The following is a 16930-nucleotide window of genomic DNA, read 5'->3' as shown; positions in this document are numbered from 1 at the left end:
CGACGGCCGCGTCCACCTGGGTCTTGGCCACCTCCTCCGTCTCGGCCTTTGCTAAGGCGTCGTCCAGGGCCCTAGCCGCCGCGTCGGCCTCCTCCTGCGCTGCCCTGGCAGCTCCGCCTTCGCCTGATCCGCCATCTCCTTCTCCTCGCGCGCTTCCCGCACGTTCCACTCCGTCGCCGCCTAGTGCTCGGCGCGCAGGTCCACACGGCGGGTGTTGGTAGAGCCCTCCGGCCCTTCGGCGATGGAGGCGGAGGTCGACCGCTCAAGAAAGAGCGGTGCCCTGATTCGCACGAGTTGAAGACAATTCAGTAGAAGTATACAAAAAACAAGAGAAAACATGAAGAGGAGCAACCACTCGCGCATGCACTATCGGCGGCTGCTTCGTGGCCCTCAGGATCCACTACACCACAACACAGATGTAAGGGCAGTCAAACTGCCGGGACAAGGCACTTACAGGGGCAGTCAAACTGCCGGGAATGTTTTTCTCCCGACAGATAGAACTGCCACGAGAACAGCTGCCGAGGATTATAATTCCCGGCAGATAGGGATGTGCCGGCAGTTTATATGCCATCATGCTCAAACTTCTCCCGGCAGTTCCTGTTCTCCCTGCAGATATTTTTTGCCAGCAATCATTAGCTTTCCCGGCAAATGATGGGCCAGGGGTGCCAAGTATCCCAATTAATAAGGCTATTAGACTCTAGTATTACATTTATTTCACATTTACATACACACCCCAATTTAAAAGATGACATCCATTCAAATAAAGCAAAAAGATTATGCAGATGCACATCGCATATATATTATAAATTCTGATCATCAAACATTTTACAATGTTTTCAATTCATTGATTACACATGAAGACTTCCCTCATAATTTAGCATCTTTAGTCTCTAGACATCCGACAGTACAAGATGTAACAAACACAAAGAGTAAAGCCTGTAAGTTCTTCTGTGTGAGCTCAGAGCATATGGTTACGGCAAGGCGTCTTAACGAATCTTACAGGAACATTTTCAACCTGGACAGGAAGACATCAAATCACAAGTCATGTATTAGAAAACATTATATCCATTACATTTATTACGATACTCAAAATCTACAAAGATGCACCGCCCAACATTTTCTCAACAAATTTCCCTTCAAGGCATCGAGTGAATATTCTATTTAATAAAAAGCTAAAAAATGTCCGCGGTTTCAAGCCCGGGCACATGAATTAAGCACATCTAGTTGCCCTTCCTGGAAAGCATGACAACAGTTTCAGGTCTGGACAAATAATTAAACCCGTAATGGCATGGTGTGATTGCCTCTAATATTAAGTTTAGTTTCCTGATAGTGAAGACTCATCAAACTCTGTTTGAAAAAACTGCACATAAGACAATAGGAACAACGTTCGAGAAAAAAGAAGGGTCATCCACAACCTGTATGAATTTTTGACATCATAGGATCTAGTATTTTTGTATGAGCACACAAAGGCAACTAGTACAACAAAAAAAATTCAAACATTTTTCCAGCATTAACTGACAGAAGTATAGAAACTAAAATGTTTGGTGTTTGGTTTAACTCAAAAGAACATACAGAGTTTTCTTAAAGGCATATATCATGATATTCAGGTGTGAGCTTCTGAGAGGTCAGAGGAAATAAAAGAACATTTTCAATGCTACTTTATATAGAGAGAAAAAGACAAGTCGGATATGAGAGAACCGTACAAAATACCCTTTCACCAATCAGATCACAAAGTAGTATCATGATTCCTGAAGAACACACACAAACATGCAAATTAGATTGCAAGTAAAGATCAATCTGTAACCATTGCAGTCATAGATACAGAAAATTAATCAAGAAATTCCAGAGTTTACTACATACAACTCTACTGCCGATTAAAAGTTTACTTCTCAAATAATGATAAAGATCTGTATTGAAGTGTAGTATCTTGGACCTTCAATCTCACAACACTGTAGGAGCAGTATACTGTAAGTTTAAAAGCTAAATAATGTCCGGACTTTCATCTTACAACAACGTTATGTATTGGCCTTGTTAGAGTGGAAGAACTAGACAAGACACACAAATTAAGCACATCTAGTTGCCTAGTAAGAATTTACCAGTACTAGCAGGCAGAGGCGTGGCGGACCACCGACAACTTTTTACATACGCTGTAGAGGGGCCAAATAAGATATGAGAAGATTTTTTTTATATGTATACAATCATGATCTTGTGAAGAACTGTTTCATGTATGTCTGAAGAGAGAACCCGACATCAGGTAAAGCATTTGACTCAGAAATCAGAAAGTGAGGTGCCTTACTGTGGTACAAATGGAAAAATATAACCAGAGTAAGAAAGGTAATTGTGAAGTTATATCAGACATTCAACTATTCAAGGTCCACTGAGTTGAATAATTTGTTCTTAAAAGAAGTCATACAGCAGAACGTTTGGAAAAGAATGAAAGGTGATATATAGCATACCTGATTACACATATGTAGCCTTGTACAGGAAGACTTTATGTTTTGACACATTAATAGAGTTGTTCAAGTTCGCCAAAGAAAAGAAGAACCAGGAAGCCAAGAGAAAATCCTAACATGAATGACGATAAACTGAACCAATGAAACAGGGTAGTTCATGTACTATATAGTAATCTTGAAAATAATAAAGATATGAGAAGAGCATACAACCATAGGTGTCACGGTGATCCTTGGCAATAAATAAAATGATGTTCAAAATCACAAGTTCCAACAAAAGGTGAAAAACTTGATTCCTTTGCTAGAGACCTTGAGTTTAATTCATTCACCAGAAAATCGGCTTGTAGTGAAGCTTTGTTTTTATTCACAGGACAAAAAACAGGAAGCCAGGTTAAGTTAAAAAATTGCATTCATTGTCTTTAAAATTTCAAGAATAAAATATCGATAAGTTTGAACATTTTTACAGGTCAGATTTGTGATCCAGATACTCCAATATTTTGTAGAAAAAACAATGTGCACTACGAACAAATCTGGTGGGCCTTCTTCCTTTTATGTTTAGCTGAGATGACGATTGTTAAGGTTCATAGACAGCATATTATTTCATTAGAGGAAGTGTAAACACATTAAGAGGGTAAAGGGACCTTGCTAATTCTAATCATAAACAATTATAAGGTCATATACTCACTGTATTTGAAACAAAGTTAATTTTCACTGTATCTTGTTAGCATAGCAACCATTAATCTAAGCAGGCATAACTCTGAGGCAATGACTTCCTAGGTTCAAAAGCTCATGTACTATTAAAGAGTAATAGATATACACATACTTCAGGCTGGTTATGTTACTTTCTACAGTGGAGCTAACTATGGTAGTATAATCTCCATTTTTTATCGAGGGCTACATTTAACACCCCACCATTTAACATCAAAGATTCTGAATACAAAATGATAACAGTATGAGCACCATACTCATCTCGACAACATCATCAGACCATCCCTCGTCTCGTACTGCACTGTATGTTCCTTCCATGATTCTATCAAGCAGCTGAAAAATTAATGTTGGCAAAAATTGTGGTAGCATGAGGAAAATAATTGCACTTAACATTGCATATTATCCTGGAATAACAGTTAGCCATAGTGAGTAAACTTTCTCGAGCTATATAACAAATGTCTTCAGTTGTGCAATGTCTGAACCTGAGTAAAAAAAGATGGATCCATGTACCTAAAAAGGGTGGATACAGACACACGAAATTTTACTAATCATAGGAGGGTACACGTACACTAACTTGGCTGAAACCCTTTGCAAATCACGAGCACTAGGAAATTCTCGAAAAATCTACCACTGCTAGAACCAGTCTCCAATCCTTTCACTAATAGCACCTCCATCAATTTGGCAGCAAAAGAAAAAAACAGCAATACGGAAGAATTACTAACTCGGTGGATGGGGGATGTAGGAGGGAGGGGAAATCTGGCTTCGTACTTACAACTGGACAATACCCACCGTCAGTTCTCATCGAGCAGAAAGAGAGATTCACTACATTGGCAAGGAAAATCTCACCTGCATCGGGTTTCCACCGGCACGGATCTAAGTGGAGAGGCACCGTGCTCGCCGCCATCGGGGAGGAGGGCGTGGTCGGGAGCCCCCCATGCTCGCCAGCGTGAACGGCCGCGGAGAAGAGGAGCACGATGCCATGGTGGACCCTTGGGAAGGCACTGCTTCCTCTTGCGCTTTCCGTTGCCGACGACGGCAATGGTCTGGGTGGAGGGCGGCCGACGGCCCCGACCTGGAGTGATTGGCGGCTGCGGTCACTTGGGTGCTCGGCATGCAGGGCGACGGCGGTACTGCTCGGGATGGAGGGAGGTCGGCGGCGGTGGGATGGCTGGGGGCGGCGACGGCGGTGGGGATGGCTGAGGGCGGCGGCGGCGGTGGTCTGGTGGGGGGCAGCGGCGGCGGCGGTGGCGGCGATCTGGTGGAGCGGACGAAGGATTTGGGCGTCGATTTGGGGGCGGCGCTGCTATCTGGCTTTTTCTGGGGGCGCTGCTATCTGGTGGAGGGCTGGCGCGTACGCGTTTGTTTTGGGCCAAAATTTGGTCACTCGCGCGCTTTCCCACCGTGCTTAGGCCCCAATAATTTTTAGTCTCGCGGCCGGTCCCGGCAGATTGTAGGCCGTGGTTTGGTTGTTCGGGCAGATAATGCGCCCTAAAATGTACCGGCAGTTCGTGTGCCGTCATCGCTTAAGTTTTCTCGGCAGTTTCTTTGCCCTGACATGTTTGTACCGGCAGAAACAAATGTCCCGGCAGTTCTTTTGCCCTAGGTCGGATATTTCTCCCGGCATTAACTGCCCCCAATCGATCTGGACGGCCTTCGCGGCGGCCTCCTCTCGTCTGGTCGCCGTAGCCGAGCCCTTGGGCTTCTTCGGCCGGGCGCCATGCCGCTGCGTGCCGGCTCGGCGCTTCGGTGCGCCGCCTAGTGCGGATCGCGCCGCTGAGGATCTCGCCCTTGCCCTATTGCCGGCCGGCTGGTGGCGCTGCCCGGCCTCCTCCGCCGCGTCGTCCGACCATGCCTCGATGCCGCCTCCTGCTCCGGAGCCGCCTGCCCCGTCGCCACCACCCGTGGAGTCGTCTTCCAAGGCGGCGGCCCCCAAGTCGGGGTCGTCCGCGTCACTCATCGCCCGGTCCAGCAGGAAGGCCTGGCCTTGCGCCATAGCGTCGGCTGGCTGTTAGGTCGGAAGGAGCTGTGATACGTTCGACTCTTCAGTCGACAAGCCAGAACTCGGCAGAAGAAATAAAGACCAAAAAAGAGAGAAGAATCAGGAACTTACGCCAGGGGGCGGATTAGCGCGGGAGTATGGCGGCTTGCCGAACCGCCAGTCCGTCGCGAGCTTGAGGTACGCGATCTCATTCACCATGTGGGCCACCTCCGCGCCCGGCATCTCATGGGTGGACAGCTAGCATGGGTCCCGGTGACCACTCATCTGACAAATCATGTGAGGCCGGCCCTGAAGGGGGAGAACCCGACGCGTCACAAAAGCCGTCAGCAAGTCGGCCTCCTGGAGGCCCTCCAGGTCTGTCATCTCCTCGAGCCTGGCGAGAACGGGAGCGCCGGCAGCCGACAGGTGCTTTGGCTTGTATGTCCAGCTGGAGCGCGGGTCAGCCGGCGAGCCGGCTTCGTTGGGAGGCAAGTTGAGGAAGTCCACTGCTGGGTCAGCATTCTTCACATAGAAGTGCGATTTCTGCCATAGCTTGACAGACTAGATCAGAGTGATGGGGGGAAAGCGGTTGCCGGCTCCTGGGTGCCACACCGCGATGAAGGCGCCGCACTCGGCCGGCTCGTCCTTGACAGCGACGCCGTGCTTGGTGTAGAAACACTCCCCCCACAGCTCGAGTGTGGGGAGAATGCTGAGATAGCCTTCGCGCATCATGATGAAGGACGCCAACAGCACCATCGTGTTGGGCATGAGGTGGTGCGGCTGGAGCTTGTAGAACTCGAGGAAGGAGCAAAGAAAACCGCTGGCCGGCAAGCCGAAGCCACGGAGGAAATGCGTCTGCAACACGACGCACTCGCCGTCTATCGGCGCCGGCGTGATTTCTTTCACCAACGGGACGCGTGCCTCAATATAGCCCGCGTCGGGCAGCCACCTTGTGTCGCGCAAGAAGTCGAGGTGGTGCTGCTAGACGTTGGAGCCGTCCCAAGCACCGGAGTTCGCCTTGTCGCGTGCCATGGATGTTGAAGGCTCGATGGAGGCGCGATGTGACGCCCGGGTAATTAAGCTACAGTGATCCTCTGCTAGTGATGCCACGTCACCTCGATTATAGTTGCTAATCTCAAGTTAGTTCGAAAACGATTTAGATTCAAATTCAAAATCAGTCAAACAATAAAAGTTTTCAATTATTAAAACTAAAATGTTCGGAGTGAGCCAAATATTGCCTAGGTAATTATAGTGGAGAAGCCACATTTCTATAAAATAATTAAAAGCACTAAACAAAAAAAATAGTGGCTTAAACAAATAATTAAATGCATTTTTAAATATTAAAACATTAAACTATTTTATTAGGTATGAAAAATTAATGTGGCAGTAGAGTATTTATAAATACTAATTTAGGGACTAGTGGTATATTTTGTAAAACTAAAAATAAAGTAAAACTAAAATAGGAAAGAACCCCCCCCCCACTGGGCTCCGGCCCAGCAAGCCACCGGCCCAACTGGGCCATCCCCCAGCCAGACCGGCCCACCTCGGCCTACACATACCCCCGTAACCCTAGCCATAACCACCCGTCGCCCCACTCCCCCGTCGCCCCCACGTCCCCACTCGCTCCCCCACGTTCCCCCACTCCCCTCGCTACCTCCTCCTCTGCCCGATCTGGATCGGGGCAGACCCCCGATCCCATCGGCCCGACGCCGCCGCCGATTCCCGTCGCCACCGCACTGGCGCCCCTCGCCGGACCGCTCCGCCGTCGCCCCTCCTGCTGCCTCGGCCCGTCGCTCTCCTCCCCAACTCCCCCCCATCGGTCTCCAACGCGCCTCGCCGCTCCCTGGATGTCGACGTCGCCGTCGCTGGAGGCCACCTCGCCGTCCACCTCCTCGACACCTTGTCGGAGTTGCCGTGCCGCTGCACCTCGTCACCGACGCCGTCTTCTCCGTCTCCTCCCTGCGAACCGCTGCCTCAGTCCCTACAATCTCCTGTGAGCTCCCCCTCTCCTCGCACTCCCTCCTCTCACGGTCACCGCGCGCCCGCGCCGCCCGGCACGCCGTTCGCACTCCGCGCTCCTGGCCACGCTCCCACGAGCCCTTGCCACATCCGTCCGCGCCCCTGCGGCACCCCTGAACGCCCGCCCGCACTTGTTGCCGCCCCGGGACGCGGCCTCCTCTCCGCTCGCCCGCCTTGGCCGCCTCTTGCCACGCCGTGGATGCGCCCAGCCGCGTGTGCTTGGCCCGGCGACCGCGACCCCCTACCACCGGCATCCCCCTGCTCTGGCGCCCGGCATCGGACGCCCGCGCCAACACCCTAGGGGCTCCATCGCCCGTTCGGGCTGTGCCCTGCATCCGGCGCCCGATAAGCCCCTGTAGGCCAATGACAAGTGGGCCTAGCCCCAGAACGGTTTAATAAAAAATAATGAAATTAATTAATTAATTAACTTAATTAATTCTTATTAAATTAACCAATTAAGATTAATTAACCTAAAGATTAATTAACTTAATTAACTACTGTTAATTAGCTAAATAATTAGTATGACAGTGGGGCCCACCCCCCTAATTAATTGTGATTAGTTTAATTAACCTGTTTAATTAATATGTGTCACTGACTAGTGGGACCCACTGGTCAGGTTGACCAGTCAACTCTGTTGATTGCTGACGTCAGCATGACATCATGCTGATGTCATTAATTCATTTTCGAATTAAATTAAATAATTAATTAAATTCCAGAAATTAATAAAATCCTTAGAAAATCATAACTTTTAATCCGTAACTCGGATTAAATTATTTTCAACATGAAAGTTGCTCAGAACGACGAGACGAACCCGGATACGCAACCCGTTCGTTCGCCACGCACCCCTAACATATCAAACTCTCAACTTTTCCCCTCCGGCTCCTCTGCCCGAAAACGCGAAACGCCGGGGATACTTTCCCGGATGTGTCCTCCCTTCACCGATATCATCACATACCGTGTTAGGGCACCTCTAGCACCACTACTTGTCATGTCATGCATCGCTATGCATCTGCTTGCTTAAATATTTATTGTTTCTCCCTCATCTTCTCTCGACAGACACCGAGACCGACGCTGCCGGTGACCCCCCAGTTCGACTACGGTGTTGACGACCCCTCCTTCTTGTCTGAGCAACCAGGCAAGCCCCCCCTTTGATCACCAGATATCGCCTACTCTTCTCTATACCGCTTGCATTAGAGTAGTGTAGCATGTTACTGCTTTCCATTATTCCTATCCTGATGCATAGCCTGTCCTTGCTACTACTGTTGTTACCATTACCTGCTATCCTACTGCTTAGTATAGGATGCTAGTGTTCCATCAGTGGCCCTACTCTCTTGTCCGTCTGCCATGCTATACTACTGGGCCGTGATCACTTCGGGAGATGATCACGGGCATATACTATATACTTTACACAGTTACCTTACTTATGATACTGTTCGGAGATGGGGGCTGAAGGGGCAGGTGGCTCCATCCCGGTAGAGGTGGGCCTGGGTTCCCGACGGCCCCCGACTGTTACTTTGTGGCGGAGCGACAGGGCAGGTTGAGACCACCTAGGAGAGAGGTGGGCCTGGCCCTGGTTGGTGTTTGCGGATACTTAACACGTTTAACGAGATCTTGGTATTTGATCTAAGTCTGGCTACTGGCCTATACGCACTAACCATCTACGTGGGGACAGTTATGGGCACTCGACGTCGTGGTATCAGCCGAAGCCTTTGTGACGTCAGCGACTGAGCGGCGCGCGCCGGATTGGACTGGAACGCCACTAGGCTAGGTCTGCTTCCGGCCGCGTTCGCAACGTGCAGGTGTGCAAAGGGCGATGGGCCCAGACCCCTGCGCCATAGGATTTAGACCGGCGTGCTGACCTCTCTGTTGTGCCTAGGTAGGGCTGCGACGTGTTGATCTTCCGAGGCCGGGCATGACACAGAAAAGTGTGTCCGGCCAAATGGGATCAAGCGTGTTGGGTTATGTGGTGCACCCCTGCAGGGAAGTTAATCTATTTGAATAGCCATGATCTTCGGTAACAGGACGACTTGGAGTTGTACCTTGACCTTATGACAACTAGAACTGGATACTTAATAAAACACACCCTTCCAAGTGCCAGATACAACACGGTGGTCGCTCTCTAACAGGGCGACGAGGAGAGGATCGCCGGGTAGGATTATGCTATGCGATGCTACTTGGAGGACTTCAGTCTACTCTCTCCTATATGCTGCAAGACGGAGGCTGCCAGAAGCGTAGTCTTCGATAAGACTAGCTATCCCCCTCTTATTCTGGCTTTCTGCAGTTCAGTCCACTGATATGGCCCTTTACACATATATCCATGCATATGTAGTGTAGTTCTTTGCTTGCAAGTACTTTGGATGAGTACTCACGGTTGCTTTCTCCTTATTTTCCCTCTATCCCTTCTACCTGGTTGTCGCAACCAGATGTTGGAGCCCAGGAGCCAGACGCCATCGTCGACGACGACTCCTACTACACCGGAGGTGCCTACTACTACGTGCTGCCCGCTGATGACGACCAGGAGTAGTTAGGAGGATCCCAGGCAGGAGGCATGCGCCTCTTTCGATCTGTATCCCAGTTTGTGCTAGCCATTTTATGGCAACTTGTTTAACTTATGTCTATACTCAGATATTGTTGCTTCCGCTGACTTGTCTATGATCGAGCTCTTGTATTTGAGCCCTCGAGGCCCCTGGCTTGTAATATGATGCTTGTATGACTTATTTTATTTGTAGAGTTGTGTTGTGATATCTTCCCGTGAGTCCCTGATCTTGATCGTACATGTTTGCGTGTATGATTAGTGTACGATTGAATCGGGGGCGTCACAAGTTGGTATCAGAGCCAACTGCTTGTAGGAATCCCCCTTCCCAACTCCTTGGCCGAAGTCGAGTCTAGACATTGCAAAACTTTTACTAACATGGCTGTGTGTCTTACGGGCACACGTCGCCATTGGGAGGTATTAGGATCTTTTACTCCTCGACCTTTATTCTGGGACTCTGATCTCTCCTCTATTCGGGTTAAAGGAATTTTGCTAAATCTAACATTAGGATCTCGTTATCACCTCCACCCGGAGAGCCCCTTATTACTGATGATCGTCTGCCACGTGAAGACCCTGAAGATACTCTCCGCTGTTAACCCGAGAACTTGTGTTCATCGCGTTTGCAATTCCCCTTCCACCGTGAACCCTTATGGATAACTACTTGCAGTTGTTATTCTTACATTCATCCCCAGTTGGTCTTGTTATTACAAGATACCCTGAAAAACTCATCATTGTTTCGATAATCCTTTGAGCTTACTACCTTGCTGTTCTTTGTCACTTGAATACCCCTACGGATAATTCTCGCACTTATCGAGTATCCGCTCATCCCCCAGTTGATTCATGTATGTCACCAATCTTTGATATACCATTCGATCTTCCGAAAATCCTTAGGAGCCTATTGCTCTTGAAATTCTTGCTTGCTTGCATTATGGTTAATCCCATAAGTCTCGTAATCTTAATGGCATCCCTTGTCATTATCATTTTGAGTCTGTTGATTCAATATGAGTGCGAATGTTCACAATCATCAGTCGAGTCCTAGGATTATCTTTCCGGCTCAGACGTCATTTTGAACATGAGCTGGTTCTCGACCAAATTATCTGTCGTCGATTGTGCCTCTGGTATATTCAATTGATCCATCCTTGATCAGAGCGTCTGCTTCTGATCCCTTGTTTTGGACATCATAATTCCTTTGGTATCTAAACCTCGAATTATTCAGATGTTCTATAAAATGATAACCGTGCATTCTTTCTTCGTCTGATTGAGTGCCGATACTCACATCAGCTCCGTTGTGGATTGCCCGATCCATTGTTGGATTTCATCTGACCTCATCCTTCATATTCAATAACCTTGTGAGCCTTTCCACGGGTACATAATGCCTTTGGTAAATTGTATCCTCTGCTTTGTCAACCATGCTCTGCTTTCAGACTTGTGTTAATTACTCTTGAAACTTGTGGTATATGTTTCTAAGAAGCCCCTATGGGTTGAACATATGCCTTCTCTAAACCGTGTGAACCCAGAAGTTTTCACGAGTCATACTCTTCTGGTGCTTCGCCAGATAAAATTTCAACACTGCAACTTCATCGAACGCGAGAAGTGAATGAAAGGTTATGCATTGGAGAAGTGGGAGTCGACCTTGAACTTTGTGTTCATGCCCATGGACGCGATGTAGATCCTATCATGGAAGCTTCTTGTAACTATTTCCTTTATATAATATCCTTTGCTATCGGTGAATTGATCCTTTGCAATCATGGTTCCGACCATGTTCTCCTTTAAATACCATTTTCGATGCAAGTGTAAGCACTTGTCTTCTATGGGCCAATACCCTGGTCCAACCTCTACTTTGATCCGTCTTTGGGTATTACCCCCTTGGTATCTCGAGATTATCTTGGAACTGCACAACTTTTTATGAGTTCTTCATCAAGTACTACATTCTCACTGATTATAGTTTTCATGGGCTCTGAGTTATTAAACACTCAAAGACATCGATAACTGAACCGAGTCTGCCCTACGGTTCAACAACTCTTGATAATCTTCTTTAAGTCCGAGTTTGAACTCGATCACGTAAATCCTAGCTTGCTCGGCTATATCATTATCGTGCCAATTTTAACTGTGCTACCTGGTCCTTAACCCCGGAGCACAACTTTCGATGATGAGCTAAGGTTACGCCAATCTCCCTCGTCATTCCATTTCTCCTTGAACAACAAGCTTGATTTCAAGTTTGTGTCCTACCCATGGTTCCAATAACCTTCCGCTTCATCATTCCTTTGACCTGATGTCATCGCTGATTGATTACATCTTCATGAAATCTCTCGACAAATGTGTCGTGATCATCATCGACCTTATGAGCTCTTCCAGGATATCAATTGAGTTCATGATGAGAAATACTATCCTTGCCCCCGTTGATTTGTGTTATCTTTGACCACTTTATTGCCTTCCGTTCAACACAAACTTGTTCGTGTTTTGTGTTATACCTTGAGTTCCCTGCTATCTAGCATTTGTTCTTCTTTACCTTGGAGTATTACCATCTTTTAATATCAAGGATGTTGTGAGGATTGCTCCTCCTCTTAAGAATTCTTGGTATAGTGATACTTCTCATCATCACCATTCTTTCTTAGTCCTCGCGTTGATTCCAACCGGGGTACCAACAAGTGAACGGTGATGTTTGGATTCTGCCTTTCTAGCAACCCTATTGCTTTGAATAATGGTTGGCCATTCATTCTTAGACTATTGATTATTGAATCACCATTCTGACATTGGTCGTGCAGCCCAACCCATATTTCGGGCGCACCTTTCTACCAATGTTTAATTGTGTATGTTTTCCTCAAACATGCTTCATTATATCATTTGATCCGACAAATGATATTTCCTTGTTCACCTAATTGTGGAAATCCATCTTTTGTTAATCTCGATGAATTACCGCTGATTCCATCAGCCACCTCCTCATCCTCTCGTTGGTTTACTGATGAACTCATGTTTCGGAACTCACTTCCATAGTTCATTTCCTAAGAATCTTACAATGGCATCTCGTCAATTTGTGTCGCACCTTCTCTTCTTAGGCATCCTAAGTCTGAGGTATCCTGATTCCTAACATCGATCAGATCTGAATCTCGGTCAGATATGATGGTTGGGACATATTTCCAAGAGTTATAACATTGGTCCTTATATATCGGTAAGGTGATGTCATGCCTATCACACCTGGCCGGAGGACTTGTTATTATAGTTTCTTGTTTAGCAAGTTTAACCATTCTTCCTTGAGGAAATTATAAGACTTATTCTATAAGTTGTTCCTGATGGATCCTTTGTGCATCCAAATTCTGACCCTTACTTGATAACCATGTCAATGCTATCTCGAAGCATGTCTGTGGTACTCCGATTTTCAACAAGAACATTTGAAGCCCGATGCTAAATATTTCTTGCTCAATTATCCAGACAACGTTGTATGGATAATGTCATGAAATTCCTCTCCCCTTACATAAAAGGTTTTCTAGTTTCCATCCTGTCATGGATATCATGCTCTACTTGTCCTTGGGAAGGATATAACCTTGAAATATGTGTTTAAACACATTTTCCTTTCCATTGTTCTGCTTAATCTGATAACCATATTTTCCTTTCCATTGGTTGGGTTAACGTTTCTTGTGATCTATATGATCTAAGCAGTAATAATTCACTGCTTATGTAAACACCTTGTTGTACCACTCTGTCAGTAAGACCCTGTTGCTACTGATGATGACATTTCAGTAACCACCGATGGACGAGAACTTTGCCTATTGGTCCACCTCGTTCAACGAGCAGGAAAATGGTTCTCTTCGTCCCTCGCCCTTAGTACCGATGTTGTCGTCGACATAACCGATAGACTACCCTCTGACATGCCTGGCTTACATGATCGTACAAGATGTCAGCGGCCTTCATACTTTTAACCATATGGTGGGCCCATAACCCACAGTTACACAGGATCGAAACCTGACTCTCCTGTACACCCTGTTGTCAAAGTTATTCCTCGCGCTTGACTTCTTATGTAATCCACGGGCCACCTGCCAAGTGATCTATTCTGGTATCAGACACAATACTTATTCTCGTTGCTCTAGACCCCTTTCACACTTTGTTTTAGGCAATGAACGATTGCCTATCCTCTCGAAACTTCTTATTGCACCGTCTTACTTGCTCTCGGTGTTTTCTTAAATTGCAATTCGAGAGTTACTTTCCGCCACCATCCCCGATGTTATCAACCAGATAGTCAACCTTTCAGAGGTCCGTTTTTCCAAAGTTACCCCTTGTCCTTCATATGTACAATGAAAACTCAAAAAAAGGGGATGACGACTTCATCGTGAGGACCTGAAGCCGTGGTATGGAGACATCAACGTTATGGATCGACCTCTTCGAGAAGACGAACCAAGACTGAGAAGATTCGTTAGGATTTCGTAACCAGACCTTTCCCCCTTAGTCCCCCTCTTAAATCTCGGGACGAGATTTCTTGTAGTGGAGGAGAATTGTGATGCCCGGGTAATTAAGCTACAGTGATCCTCTGCTAGTGATGCCACGTCACCTCGATTATAGTTGCTAATCTCAAGTTAGTTCGAAAATGATTCAGATTCAAATTCAAAATCAGTCAAACAATAAAAGTTTTCAATTATTAAAACTAAAATGTTCGGAGTGAGCCAAATATTGCCTAGGTAATTATAGTGGAGAAGCCACATTTCTATAAAATAATTAAAAGCACTAAACAAAATAAAATAGTGGCTTAAACAAATAATTAAATGCATTTTTAAATATTAAAACATTAAACTATTTTATTAGGTATGAGAAATTAATGTGGCAGTAGAGTATTTATAAATACTAATTTAGGGGCTAGTGGTATATTTTGTAAAACTAAAAATAAAGTAAAACTAAAATAGGAAAGAACCCCCCACTGGGCTCCGGCCCAGCAAGCCACCGGCCCACCTGGGCCATCCCCCAGCCAGGCCGGCCCACCTCGGCCTACACATACCCCCGTAACCCTAGCCATAACCACCCGTCGCCCCACTCTCCCGTCGCCCCCACGTCGCCACTCGCTCCCCCATGTTCCCCCACTCCCCTCGCTACCTCCTCCTCTGCCCGATCTGGATCGGGGCAGACCCCCGATCCCATCGGCCCGACACCGCCGCCGATTCCCGTCGCCACCGCACTGGCGCCCCTCGCCGGACCGCTCCACCGTCGCCCCTCCTGCTGCCTCGGCCCGTCGCTCTCCTCCCCAACTCCCCCACCGGTCTCCAACGCGCCTCGCCGCTCCCTGGATGTCGATGTCGCCGTCGCCGGACGCCACCTCGCCGTCCACCTCCTCGACACCTTGTCGGAGTTGCCGTGCCGCTGCACCTCGTCACCGACGCCGTCTTCTCTGTCTCCTCCCTGCGAGCCGCTGCCTCAGTCCCTACAATCCCCTATGAGCTCCCCCTCTCCTCGCACTCCCTCCTCTCACGGTCACCGCGCGCCCGCGCCGCCCGGCACGCCGTTCGCACTCCGCGCTCCTGACCACGCTCCCACGAGCCCTTGCCACATCCGTCCGCGCCCCTGCGGCACCCCTGAACGCCCGCCCGCACTTGTTGCCGCCCCGGGACGCGGCCTCCTCTCCGCCCGCCCACCTTGGCCGCCTCTTGCCACGCCGTGGATGCGCCCAGCCGCGTGTGCTTGGCCCGGCGACCGCGACCCCCTACCACCGGCATCCCCCTGCTCTGGCGCCCGGCATCGGACGCCCGCGCCAACACCCTGGGGGCTCCATCGCCCGTTCGGGCTGTGCCCTGCATCCGGCGCCCGATAAGCCCCTGTGGGCCAATGACAAGTGGGCCTAGCCCCAGAACGGTTTAATAAAAAAATAATGAAATTAATTAATTAATTAATTAACTAATTAATTAACTTAATTAATTCTTATTAAATTAACCAATTAAGATTAATTGACCTAAAGATTAATTAACTTAATTAACTACTGTTAATTAGCTAAATAATTAGTATGACAGTGGGGCCCATCCCCCTAATTAATTGTGATTAGTTTAATTAACCTGTTTAATTAATATGTGTCACTGACCAGTGGGTCCCACTGGTCAGGTTGACCAGTCAACTCTGTTGACTACTGACGTCAGCATGACATCATGCTGATGTCATTAATTCATTTTCGAATTAAATTAAATAATTAATTAAATTCCAGAAATTAATAAAATCCTTAGAAAATCATAACTTTTAATCCGTAACTCGGATTAAATTATTTTGAACATGAAAGTTGCTCAGAACGACGAGACGAACCCGGACACGCAGCCCGTTCGTTCGCCACGCACCCCTAACATATCAAACTCGCAACTTTTCCCCTCCGGCTCCTCTGCCCGAAAACGCGAAACGCCGGGGATACTTTCCCGGATGTGTCCTCCCTTCACCGGTATCATCACATACCGTGTTAGGGCACCTCTAGCACCACTACTTGTCATGTCATGCATTGCTATGCATCTGCTTGCTTAAATATTTATTGTTTCTCCCTCATCTTCTCTCGACAGACACCGAGACCGACGCTGCCGGTGACCCCCCAGTTCGACTACGGTGTTGACGACCCCTCCTTCTTGTCTGAGCAACCAGGCAAGCCCCCCCTTTGATCACCAGATATCGCCTACTCTTCTCTATACCGCTTGCATTAGAGTAGTGTAGCATGTTACTACTTTCCGTTATTCCTATCCTGATGCATAGCCTGTCCTTGCTACTACTGTTGTTACCATTACCTGCTATCCTACTGCTTAGTATAGGATGCTAGTGTTCCATCAGTGGCCCTACTCTCTTGTCCGTCTGCCATGCTATACTACTGGGCCGTGATCACTTCGGGAGATGATCACGGGCATATACTATATACTTTACACAGTTACCTTACTTATGATACTGTTCGGAGATGGGGGCTGAAGGGGCAGGTGGCTCCATCCCGGTAGAGGTGGGCCTGGGTTCCCGACGGCCCCCGACTGTTACTTTGTGGCGGAGCGACAGGGCAGGTTGAGACCACCTAGGAGAGAGGTGGGCCTGGCCCTGGTTGGTGTTTGCGGATACTTAACACGTTTAACGAGATCTTGGTATTTGATCTAAGTCTGGCTACTGGCCTATACGCACTAACCATCTACGTGGGGACAGTTATGGGCACTCGACGTCGTGGTATCAGCCGAAGCCTTCGTGACGTCAGCGACTGAGCGGCGCGCGCCGGATTGGACTGGAACGCCACTAGGCTAGGTCTGCTTCCGGCCG

The 16930-nt window shown here is 47.9% G+C and overlaps 1 long non-coding RNA gene across 1 annotated transcript; it reads right to left on the bottom strand.

The window, feature by feature from the left end:
* Window positions 1-761: 761 nt before the first annotated feature.
* Window positions 762-4168, bottom strand: LOC125522112 (uncharacterized). Its single transcript, XR_007289633.2, has 2 exons — window positions 2097-4168; window positions 762-1748 (listed from the first exon to the last, which is right to left on the bottom strand). It is a non-coding gene; the product is annotated as an uncharacterized LOC125522112 (long non-coding RNA).
* Between the last annotated feature and the right edge of the window lie 12762 nt (window positions 4169-16930).

The sequence above is a fragment of the Triticum urartu genome, chromosome 7A, assembly GCF_056163025.1.
Source record: "Triticum urartu cultivar PI428250 chromosome 7A, HENAU_Tu73, whole genome shotgun sequence".
Classification (NCBI taxonomy): Eukaryota; Viridiplantae; Streptophyta; class Magnoliopsida; order Poales; family Poaceae; genus Triticum; species Triticum urartu.
This window is presented reverse-complemented; position numbering and strand designations above follow the sequence as displayed.